This window comes from Protomyctophum bolini, assembly GCF_963924005.1.
Source record: "Protomyctophum bolini genome assembly, contig: SCAFFOLD_129, whole genome shotgun sequence".
In the NCBI taxonomy this organism is placed as follows: domain Eukaryota; kingdom Metazoa; phylum Chordata; class Actinopteri; order Myctophiformes; family Myctophidae; genus Protomyctophum; species Protomyctophum bolini.
Window position 1 is genome coordinate 159,849 of NW_027665716.1, and position 13,278 is coordinate 173,126.

General features: G+C 39.4%; 1 long non-coding RNA gene across 1 annotated transcript; it reads right to left on the minus strand.

Annotated features, from left to right (window-relative positions):
* Window positions 1-5,359: 5,359 nt before the first annotated feature.
* On the minus strand, window positions 5,360-11,244 carry LOC308312181. Its single transcript, XR_013963739.1, has 3 exons — window positions 10,947-11,244; window positions 10,104-10,178; window positions 5,360-5,713 (listed from the first exon to the last, which is right to left on the minus strand). It is a non-coding gene; the product is annotated as an uncharacterized lncRNA (long non-coding RNA).
* Window positions 11,245-13,278: the final 2,034 nt, after the last annotated feature.

Genomic DNA, 13,278 nt, shown 5'->3' on the forward strand with positions numbered 1-13,278 from the left:
GTTGACCCAGCTGAAACCAATGTTGACATGACCACCACTGCCCCACCCCCGGGCCTAATGTCAACAAATGCACATGTTCTCTCCCCCCTCCCCCCCAAGCTGTCAGTCTACACCGATGGGAACAGCCCCGTGCCAGAACTACTGATACTTGGCGATTCTCTTGTTAGATTTGCCAGACTGCCATGCGCCATTACTTACTGTCTAAGCGGTGGGAAGGTTGGCAACTTTATTGAACTCATCCCTATACTCTTGGACTGTCACCCCTCTGTTCACACTATCATCATCCACACTGGGACAAATTATGTTATGGCCAGAAACTCAGCCAAACTCCATACAGACCTGGAAACCCTGTGTCTCACAGTTGAGAGCCTGGGAAAGCATTGCATTATATCTGGTCCTTTCCCTAGCCTCTCTAAGAGTAGCGAACATTTCAGCCGTGTTTTTAATCTTCATCAGTGGTTGGAAAATTTCTGTCTGGCTGCTGGCTTTAATTATATTAGCAACTTCGACCACTTCTGGTTGAAGCAGTTCCTTTAAAAAAAAGATGGTCTGCATCTGAACCTGAAAGGCACTAAGCAGCTAATTGCAAATTTCATTCACTGCATCGCTTTTAAAGCAAATCCCCTTTGACGCAGTGAAAGTAGTACAACTCACTCCCCTGTCATCCGCTCCCCTATCCCAACTCATATTCCTGTTCTTTTCGACCCCGTTACAACTGTTTATATATCCTCTATATCATCCTCCACTAGTACCTACCACATTCCTGCCATAATTTCTGTTAGACATTATCCTGGACATCCAACTCGCTCTGCTATAGGCTCTAATTTGATCTCCATTCTGACCCAACCTGTCGTGACTGTCCCTATTCCTACCACATCTAAAGTATTGTACTTCGCACTTTTGAATATAAGATCGCTAAATGACAAGAAGATTTCTTATGTTAATGATTTGATCTCTAATCATGGCCTAAGCTTTTTGTTTTTAACTGAATGTTGGCTGTCATCCACTGCTCCAGCCACACTGCTAGAGGTTTCCCCACCAAATTACAATTTCCTATATTCCATTAGACAGGAGAGAAAAGGAGGTGGAATTGCTACAGTTTTCTCTAATGAGTTCACCTGCACTAAATGCACTTTTGGGGATTTCCCTACTTTTGAATATCTGGCAACACTCATAAATGCGCAGCAGTCGGTACTTACTGTTACCATTTATCGTCCACCTAACTATGAGGCTAATTTTTTATCTGATTTTTCTGACTTTATGTCCATTCTCCTCACCAGCTATGACAGACTCATCTTAATTGGTGATCTGAATTTTCATATTAATAACTGTGCTAACTCTAGAGCAATGGAATTCATGGACCTCACGGCAAGCTTTGACCTTGTCCAACATGTAACTGGCAGTACCCATAAGCACGGAAACACGTTAGATCTGGTCTTCACAAAGGGTATGGATATTAATATCTCAGACATTTCTGAAATTCCTGCTTCTGATCATTGCTGTATATTTTTTAATACTACTTTTCTAACACCAAGAGATCGCTCGGAAACTGTACTAAAAAAGAGAAATCTTGATGAGGCAGCAATAGCAAAATCCTCAGATTTAATGAGCACTACTACTCCATCTACCATGACCTCAGTTGATAACCTTGTAGATGAATTCAATGACAAATTGAGATACTCCCTAGATACAGTGGCTCCTTTACAAATCAAGAAAAGGTATAAAAGCCATAGAACACCATGGAATAATGCCGCCCTCTGTCAGCTAAAAAGAAACTGCCGCAAAGCTGAGCGAAAATGGAGGAAAAATAAGCTAGTAAGCTAGAAATTTTAATTCTCACTTACATAACTATAACACTGCTCTCAGAAAGGCGAGACAAACCCATTTCTCAAACATAATTAATGATAACCAAAGAAATCATAAAGTCCTATTTTCCACCATCAATACTCTTTTAAACTCTAGACCTGCTACAGTTTTGAATGATCAAGCACTTGCCCTGAAATGTAATGATTTTGCTCTCTTTTTTAGGGATAAGATTGTTAATATCAGGGCTGAAATTATTAATCCTATTTCTAATTTGACCTCTAACTCTTAGTTACTCACTGGGATTTCCCTGGTCAGGCGCCATCCTCCATGATGGCCTCGTTCGAGCCGGTCAGTATTGACTATGTCAGCACCTTGATAGGAAAAATGAAGCCATCCACTTGTGCCCTTGATCCCATCCCAACCAAACTTTTCAAAACTACCTCCCACTGTCTTTCCCAGGATACAACTATTATAATAAACTCTTCCATCCAGTCAGGTATATTCCCCAATTCCTTTAAAATGGCCCTGGTAAAACCCCTGCTTAAGAAGCCCAATCTGGATAGCACTGATCTACACAATTACAGACCCATATCCAACCTCCCCTTCCTCAGTAAACTCCTTGAAAAGACAGTTTTTAATCAACTTCTCACTCATCTCAACAAAAATAACATTTTAGATAAATTTCAATCAGGTTTCCGATCCCAGCACAGTACAGAGACAGCACTACTAAAAGTAGTCAGTGACTTCAGAATGGCAAGTGATAAGAATAAAGTGTCTATCCTCCTCCTCCTAGATTTGAGTGCTGCATTTGACACTATTGATCACTGCATTTTAATTGACAGACTCGAAAAATGGGTAGGTCTTTCTGGTAGTGTCCTACAATGGTTCCGCTCATACCTAGCTGAACGACGATTCTCTGTCTCTCTAGGTGACTCCGTATCAGAACCAGTCGAGATAGAGTATGGGATTCCTCAAGGAAGTATCTTAGGACCCATCCTCTTCTCCTTATATGTGCTGCCACTTGGTCACATCATTAGACGCCATAATGTAAATTACCACTGCTATGCAGATGACACCCAGCTACACATATCTGTCTCACCAGACAACCCCAATGCCCTGAGTGAGCTCACTTCCTGTCTCAATGACATCCATCTTTGGATGTGTAGTAACTTTCTAAAACTTAATGAAGGAAAAACTGAGATCCTTCTCACTGGTCCCCAGTCTGAGAGAGAAAAGGTCAAGCTAATGCTTGGATCCCTGGCTAGACATGTCAAAACAGAGGTCACAGACCTGGGTGTGACTTTAGACTCCGACCTAAATTTTAACTCTCATTTTAGTAAAGTCACAAGAACAGCCTTTTTTCACCTAAGAAACATGGCTAAAATAAGACCATTTTTAAATCAAAGAGATGCAGAAGTACTTGTACATGCTTTTATTACCAGCCGACTATTGTAACACCCTTTTTACAGGACTACCCAAAAAATCTATAAAAAAATTACAAATAATCCAGAATGCGGCAGCTAGAATACTAACAAACACCAGAAGAAGAGATCACATTAGTCCAGTCCTGTCAACATTACATTGGTTACCAGTAGAATAGATTTTAAAGCACTTTTATTTGTATATAAAGCACTTAATAACCTAACACCCTCATACATTAAGGATTCCATAAATGTTTATGTTCCCACTAGAACACTCAGATCTTCATCCACTCTTCTATTAAAATTACCCAAAGCTCAACACAAGAACACCGGTGAGGCCGCTTTCTGGGTCTATGGCCCCAAGTTGTGGAACACCCTACCACTGCACCTTAAAAGGGCGACCTCCCTTGATGTTTTTAAGAGCAAGCTGAAAACTTATTTTTTCAACTTGGCATTCGTTTAGTTTTATCTTGTGTTCTGTTACAAATTTCCTTACCATGTTTAATGTTCTAGTTTTGTATTGCTATTTTTATTTGCTAATTGTATATACTGTGTATTGTAATGATTGACCTACTTTTGTTTCTGGCATTCCGCTGCTTGTTATTTTTATTTTATATTATTTTATTTTAATGTGAAGCACTTTGAGTTACATTTTATGTATGAAAATGTGCTATATAAATAAAGTTTATTATTATTATTCAAAACAAAGTACTGCATATCATATATAACAGCTATAATCTGTAATCAATCAAAACAATCATTTCCAAATAAATCATCATATGATATAAGCATAAGTATTTATAAATCCGGCCTTTTTTAAATGTACATTAAATAATTATAATCTATATATATATATATATATATATATCATAATAAACAACACAATAATAGATCTATGTAAACCATGGTATTAAATAATAACATAATAACATCACCTCCTCAGAGACAGCTCGTTCCCCGACCAACACCAGCAGAGTGTGCAGACAGACTGACTTGGATATTCAGTCTCTGAGCTTTATACTCCCCATGGCCCCTCCCACTAGACTGGACCAACTGAATAGGGGTCAACATGATCCACAACATGTTAACTGCTTGATTTGGCACAAAATACATTCATATATTCACATTCACATTTCCGTTGAGCTTGTAGCTCTTCTATTTGAAAGTCTTTAGTTTTTCCAAAAGTCTTTTACTCCTTTGATGTCCTTCTGTGACAGGCAATCCTCCCCCTCCCTAGAAGGGGAGTTGGGTTGGCCCAAATAGAGTTCAGAGCTCCTTAAAGTGACAGGAGTGTGTGTGTGTGTGTGTGTTCAGTTTGCTGCTTCTTAGTAGTTTTTGCATGTCCTAACAGTGCGCGCTTACTGAAAGGCATGTACATTAGCAGCAAACAGTGACAGGGTGGGGTCACACTGTCACAGATGCCATCCTGTGTCGTTGCTGCAGTCAGAAGAAAATACCCGTCGGAATCTGGACTATACAGAGGATTTTTGGAGGAAGCTGGCAATCTCAGAGCGTTATACAATTTGCCTGTACAATAATCTGTAAATGCATAACTCTTTGTTTTTGGTTTATGTGACTCGTGTGACATCAGTGTTATTTCATACAGAAGGATGGTCTTCCTAATTTCTTTGTCCCACCTCCAATGGTGCCATGGTGGACTATGCATGGCAGGGGCGTCCAGGTCCGCTTCCCTGAGCCAAGCCTAAGCCTGTTTTTGTTTTATGTGACTCGTGTGACATCAGTGTTATTGATATTACATGTATGTTATTCAATCAAGAAAATAAATAAGTCCTGTGTTAATTATTCACTTGTCGTTACTAAATAAGTAGGAAACATTCATTTTAGCCAATGCACAGTTTTTTCTAAGGTATCCTAAAGTTCATAGTAGTACTTCATAATGAATACAGATATTTACTTTTCAGTTCAGAAAAAATATCCTTTATTTACAATATCTATAATACCAATATCAATATTTGTAGTGGGTGTACTTTACCAACACAACACAATGATTTCAATTTTGAGAAGGCAGTGAACATGTGATTCAACATTATTGTCTGAAATAGCATCATAAATACCAGGGGATGGCAAAAAATATATATACTTTGTTCCTACTGTTTTAAACAGTATAGCAGATAGGCATAGCTGAATATATACACACATTTGTGGAAACAAATATTGACTGTCAGGTTCCTGATTGAGTTTGTGTGGGGAAAAAAAGCACATCTATTTTTTCTGATGACTGAATCAATGTGAAACCTGGGGCATTAGTACAGTCAGGTCTGGCCTAGGCTCTTTGGCTATATTACCAATGGGGAATTTCTTTTTCCCTTTCTCTTCCTGCCGTACCAACGGCTCCTCTTTACTCAACTCCTTCACATGATCCAGAAGTTCCAGACGGAATGCCAGTTGTTGTGTGTCCTCAAACTGGTACTTCACAACATATCTGTGTGAGGCCTTCGAAAATTGTATTTTCAGCTTCTCCTTTCCTACAAATTTTCAAAGCAAAATAGCAGAACAATAAACAAACATTTAAGATCAAAAAGATAATCCAAACGTTTTCAGCAATGTGTCATTACAAAGACTTGTCCTCTTTTTTAATTTCATAGCATATCACTCGAATTGTAGCTTGACATCAAATTAACGATTGAATTATTTGGTTACAGGAGGATACATCTTTACAATGGCACTATTCCACCCTGTATTTATTTATCTAGCTGTGAGGCGACAGCACTACTGACTGCCCCTACCACCCTGTATTTCAACAGTTAGTACTATAGAAGCCATATGCTGACTTTTTACTAAAGGAAAAACAAATGACACAACTAACGATAAAAACAAGCAACCCTAAATGCATCTTTTATTTTTACATATGTGTGGTGTATATGAATCATATAGCATATTCATAACTACTTGGTTAGTCATAATGGTACATAACCAACTTCTGCAGGCCATAATTTTGTCTCACCAAAGTGAATGCCCAAAGGCAGGGTAGGGCTTGGCTCATAGCAGCTGATAAAATACCTAGAGGCTATTGTCTAAATAGACCACCTGGGGCTTTGGGCCTTCCTGGTTGATTGTGAGGTGACAGAGGGTGGGGGGCTAAAGTTGTCTATGCATTTTATGACACACACTCACACACACACACACACACACACACACACACAGAACACAGAACACAACAACAGACTAGGTGCATTTATAGTTAGATTGTTACCTGTCTTTGTAGTGCCCTTCTCCCGTCCAACATTGAGGTTGTGGTCGATGACCACGAGCATGGTCCGCGCCAGCATAGAGTCGTAAAAAAAGTGTATTCGTTTCGGGGTGTACTTCAGCATGGTGGAATGGAACACTTCCAATGAACCTGAAATTGAAGAAGGAAATTTAAGTTTCAGAGAATTGGAGGCAAAGTTTTCAATAATATGTGTAAATACATTATAATAGATACTTTTAGGTAAATATTCCAGTCTTATTGACACAGCTAGCTAGACAATTTACAGACCGGTATGAAGTACTCATACATGCTAGTCATAGTCCAGAATTTCTCAAGGAAAAGTTTTCTATAGTGGAGAATTATTAAAAATACATAATCCTCCAGTAATACACATACCTGTATGTTTGAAATGTGACATTTGTTTGATGTCACGGAGAATGTTGGGGTCTAAAACAATGCTCTGGACAACACGGAAGGCAGAGGAATCAGTAGTCAGCCATTTTGTTTTACGTTGCTCTTCAGCAGTGTATTCGTGGTGCTGGCATGTATGCTCTACAGTCCTCCTCCCATCGATGAACACCGCAGATATGGTGAACCAACGACTTCCACTGATTCATGCACTTCTGTAAAACATAAATGGTAAAATCCACTGTAATTTAAAATACATAAATTACAGTACAATTTCCAAATACATTACTGTTTAGCTTTGATCTAAGAAATACCTACAAGTCACCACACAACATAATAGTTACAGTTGTGTCAATGTCAGAAGCAATAGGGCTACATACTGCCACATTCTACAATGACAATTGTCTAACACTAAAAGGATTTTCTTATTACAAAACTAGTGGAGAAATAGCAGCAATTACAATGTTTACCTCTGGATCACCAGCACTCATCTCACATGACCAATATAAATGGTTATTGATGGCTTTAATCAAGGGCTGAAGTGGTCTGTTACAGGCCTTGATCCCTTCAGCCAATAACATCTTCTTCAAATCTGCAAAAGAAAAGATTATACAAATGAGATTTGAGATCAATGACATCCAAGTCTTGACATTGTCAACTTTTTAAATATAATGTAGTAATTAGTGTGGACTCATACTTTTGCCAACGTGCCATGCGTCAAATTCATGGAGCACACCGTCGTACTTTTGGCTCTTCATCAACTTCTTGATGGAAGGTGATCGGTCAGTGGCAATGAGTCCAACTTTCACACCCAGGTAGTCCAGTTTCTCGAGGCCCCTTTGGAATCCAATCAGCTCCATTGCTGCTGAGCTGGTTGACTCTGAAACCTACAAAACCAAAAAAACACATATATTAAATAAAAAAAATTGAGACACAAGTATCCACAAAAATGACATTAGAAACAAACATTTCAATGTTAGGGTTTTACATAATTTACCTGCACCAACTCAAAGTGGACAACCTCTTTGGTGACATCATCCTGAAATGAATATGTCGTGTACTTTGCACTGTAACCTAGAACATTAGAATATCTTGGCATTAAAAATACAATCACAAATATGTTTGTGTGTGTGTGTGTGTGTGTGTGTGTGTGTGTGTGTGTGTGTGTGTAAAAAAAAAAAAGATACATCAGTTGCACCTGGGACTTATCCTCAATGATGTATCCCAAAGTCATCTGTGTTTCGGGTCTCCCAACATCATACCCCTCACTCAGGTAACCCAGCCGGGGTGATCAAGTCCCGACGTACATCCCAGTGGCTACCCTCAATCAGTACCATTATGGAAAAACCAGGGCCTGGAAGGTACTATTCTGGTACATGGAAGGACTAGGTGGTCCGCTCCTGCTCTCCCCAGGTCTGTCCCTGTGCATTGCACCATATTATGAAGTGCCTGGTGCACCGCACAGGTGCTGGGCCTGGTGAGAGCAGGAGTGGACCTAGTGAGACGCACTAGATTGATGCGATTCTCCCACATACCCAGTGTCCCTAGTTTTTCCTTAGGATAAATCACTGAGGACACGTCTGTGTGTGTGTGTGTGTGTGTGTGTGTGTGTGTGTGTATATAACACACTTACTTTAGCTTACCTGGACTATCTGATCGGCCATCTCCACACAGATATATCCTTTCACCTGCTGCAGATCTCTGTTTCAGCCGTTCTATGATTTCCTTATTGTAGTCTTTATAGGCAGCATGGATGACTGGGATAAGATATTTCTTTTGAATGCTGTAGAATAATGTCTTTTGGGGAATTTGTAGGTTCAACAGTTGTGCCCATTCAAAAATGTCTGTGAAGGTTGCTCCGGTGAAAAATATTGCTGCACTGCAAAGTAGGTTATTGTCTGCAACACGTTTATGGATTTGAGGGCTAGAACTCCAAGATCCAGAGCATCCACCTTCGCATTCCCATTTCACAACCAGTCGGCTGCCTCCGACTATATGGGGCGTTTTCATCATTGTTTTATTCCCACATTGTGAACAGAACTCAAACAGCTGCATAAGGTGTGACTCGTCGACTATCCACCGCCTCGTTGGATCCCAGCAAGGAGGTTCTTCTGCAGCATCCCCAGATTCTGAATCAAAACTAGTTTGGCTTGGTGGACAGTACGACAAATCAGAATCTTTTTTTTCTGGTTCCTGTCCAGACTCTGAATCATCTTCAATGTCCATGTTCCCGTAAGACTCATTCAGGATTCTCATTTGTTCTCCAAGCCAGCCTCTGCTGCAGACTAACGAAATACAAATACATATATTTCAGCTTAGTAATAAACATAATGAAGTAAATAAATAATAAACTGAGACAGTTTTTAGGTTAAATTTGGAGGTCTCGTTTGGTTTTATAGATTGCCATGAACCAACGTCAATAATCGTATCTTTATGGTTTGAATCAAGTGACTTTACATAAAAAGGATTATGTAAGTATAATATAAATTGTAAGACTACTTACCTCAAGGAAAAATGTAGGAGTTCGAGCCAAATATTTCCCAGACAATGATGTCCTGGGTCGAGGTTCCTGCTGTTGATGAGGAGGGGTGCTCAGATAGAAATGGTGCTGCCTCTTGTAACGACAGCCGCCAACAACAGCCTCTGAGACATTACCTCCCTCAGCACCCTATAAGAGAGAATAAAGACGATTAACCTAAATATATTTATTGAAAAACGAATAAAGTTAACTGCAGCAAAGGTCTGACCACCGCAAATAACATTCAGAACAGATTTATGTTCAAAAGTTTTAGGCACAATTAGACAGTTTATTTTATAAGACCATAGTTGTTTGCCATGAACAAATATGCATGTCCTCACCTCTACTGCCTCGCCAAACTCAGGTTCAGAAATCATTTGTGCGGGTGGCAATATTGGACTGGCAGTCTGTGATGACTCCCCTCCTTGGATTGGCATAGACTTAGTAGGTGTGGAGCTTTGGGCACCTCTAAAGTCTGGGACGTCCTCATCCGTTTCTACTGCTTCCCCTCCCTAGCATTGATGAACATAATAAATCATGCTGTTATTTTTTTAATACAAAGTGGCAAAAATGATCAAGGGACATGCAATCATTTATTTAGGTGTTATTATGGCAGTAGAACACATAGGTGTATATACAGTAAACTAAAATAGACTAATGACAATCAAGGGGAATGTAGTTTATCCATGGGATAAAACAATATGAAAAATACCCTAATCATTAATTGTTTGATCCTCACCTGTGCATCGGCAGCCTTTTTTGGGGTCTGCATATTTGAACTTGAAGACCATGATGAAGACCATGAAGGCAATTCCTTGAGAATAAATAAATCAAATTTAGAGTACATATATTACACTAGAGTAAACATTATTTGATGTGTGAACATAGTGTAGTTCTATTATAAATAGAACTATACTCTGTCATGGCTACCACTTACAGCGTACAAATGGAACCAAATGGACCCAAATTAACCAAAAGGCAAATATTGTTCCATTTGTACACTCAGAGAGTTACATTGTGAATTAGTGACATGGAATTAGCTAAATGAATTGGGTTCTCAGAGATAGAAATGCCATTACATTAGGGTCCGTAGCCTAATTCATGTCAAACTGGGGGTCCTTGAAAGTAAACAGGTTGACAATTACCACTAGAGCTGCAAACATAGCCTAGCCTATTCTCTTATGGGCATCATTTGCATATATTTTCAAACAGATATTCACCTACCAATAGTAATACTATTAAATAATTAAAAAACGTTCTTAGGTTTAAAACTTCTACTTGAACAGCAGTTGTAAAAACTCCACTGGAGCAGTAGTGTTGAGTAGAATACTTTGTGTTGTCTGTCCTAAACGGTAAAGGTGAGAATGGGGGTGGGTTTACCACCATTCTCAACCAGTCGTTTGTTTCATAATACTATTCATCGTAAAAATAAAGACGTCAAATGACGTTGAAATCAACCTACAAACCTTGACAACTATAAAACAGTAGCCTCTATAAGTCGATACATAAATAAATAAATACATATATATGGGCAAAAAAGAAGGCTTGGTAAAGAATAACTTCTAAATCTCCCGAAATGTACCTGTAATGTAGTAGTCTTTGGGACAGCGTGTGGCTTTAGAATGTTGCGCTCTTTCCTTGGATTTCTTTTAGTTTTTGATTTTCTCTTTGATGGTCTCTTCTCTGGCGTTGCATCCTGTGGTTGTTCTTTTGGGTAGAAATCCTCCGGTTCGAAATGGTCACTGCAAACTGTCCAATTCCTGGTCTTATCAAGTGGAGTATTGATATCCAATTTGAGAGCTGTCAGCCAAAGTTTCTGCTGATCGAGATCCAAAGGTACGCTATGAAAGCTTTTACACTTTCGTGTGGCACAGCTTCTTTTGTTAGAACAGCCAGGAAAAGCGCATTCCTTCATGTTCAGAAATAATATAGAATGAGAAACAAATCAAAAGTACTCTCTTAGCTAATAACGTGTGCACTGTGGCGACAGTAACTGCAGTGTGAGGAAACGTTACTTGGTCGAGCTGGGAATAAACCATGATAAACAGAGCAGCGGACCACTTCCTGATGCGCTCCTGGGGAAGTCTCGCAGATATCTCGCGAGATATACAAGATCTCAGCCTTTACGGCTAAACCGGCTACAACACAAGAACACCGTCACTATGATGCAAAATGTAAACATTACTACACTGTTGCATTTTCGCGCGATGGAAATAAGCGCATTTGCACAACACCCCATATCCCCCATTCAGGGCTTATGGTGGGGAAGGTGGAGTAGGGGAAATAGCCAATAAGGCGTTTTTTCACAAAATAACAACTGGACCACTTCTTTGGATATTAAACAACTGCAAATCAAGGTAAGAAAGCCTTCTAGCATGGAGTTCTCCTTTAACCAGCCAAACATATATGATTTAATTCGTTGGAAATGGGATGCAGGCTTGAACGTCTCCAGCTGGACGTCTCCAGGGACGAGTGGGGGAGAGGGTGGCCAATCAAATCGCACCAACAACACGGTCCCTCTGACCGTTCAGCCGACTGAGTAGTAGTGAGAATTTTTCAGACTTGCTAGTGTTAACTGATTGTCTGAGCTTCATATAATATCTGTGCCACATAGCAGTTTAAATGGAACGACTTGCATCGTTCCCAACATTCACGGCCCCAAATAACTACTAACTTTAATTACACAATGAACAAGCAAAGTAAATATAAAATACACTTACATTTATTTAAACTTATTCAAAATTGTTTTAATAACAGCTGATCTACAAGGCATGTCAACTATAACGTCATCATTGATATACCAAAAAGAGGGATGCAAGGTTGTCAAATAATGGCAGTCGCAGATATGTAGGTCAGTGCAATATATACTCTGGTCTGAATGGTCTAATCACCATTTGGTCCATTTGTGTCAGGGTATTTGATGACATAACTTTCAACTGAATTACAATGATTGAAACTGAGCTACAGTATCTGCATGGAAATTACTCCACATATACAAAAGCAGAATGCTGGTTGCACTGACTACTGAAGGTGGAACTGCAGCATTTAGTGTGGGGCTGTGTTATGGACCTTCGTCTAGGGTGAAGGGACATGACATACTTTGCGAGGAGACAGGGTTGAAAATAACTTCAATTTATTTGTAGTAGTTCTTTTTGTTCAATAGCAGAGACAATTTTACATTTATCGTTCACAACTCTCACATTTTGGCTTCAAGGTGCAGGTTCTATTCTAATAAAACAAATCCAACTAAAAACAGAATGTTAAACAAAAGACAATTCTAAATCCCTACCCTAACTAAAACTACCCTAACTAATCAAAATCACACCTGTGTGAACCGAGTGGTGCAACTCCCCTCTCTCCCCCCTCCTCTCTCTCTCTCTCTCTCTCTGCTCCGTCAGATTAGCTTTATTATGGATATCAATCCGTGTCGCTGAGAACTATTTTTTCATTGTTATTTTGGCTTAGCCTTTCCTTCTTTAGCGAACCTAGACAGTTCATTATTATTTTGGCTCGGGCTTTCCTTCTTTAGCGAACCTAGACAGTCAGCAGTTGGATTTGCGTCCAGCAGGTGGCAGCCATGTCACATACTTCTCTCGTTCCAATTTCACACATGCGCACACCACTCATGCTCATGATACGGACATTCCTGGTTGTAGGAGTGGTTGCACCACTCAAAAATACAATAAGTTGGAAAAGAAAGTTACCTGGCACCCCTACATGGTGGAGTAGGAACCGGGCTTCTTATTAAGCAATAACAAATACTTAGTTTACAAACTCATAGGCAAATTAGATTTGCTTTGATTACTAGATTAATTAATTAATAGATTACTTTGAACTAGTAGGAACTGGGCTAAACAAACAAATCATAACTTACGGCATAATGAAACAGAATCAATAAGGCAGGCACAAGAGAC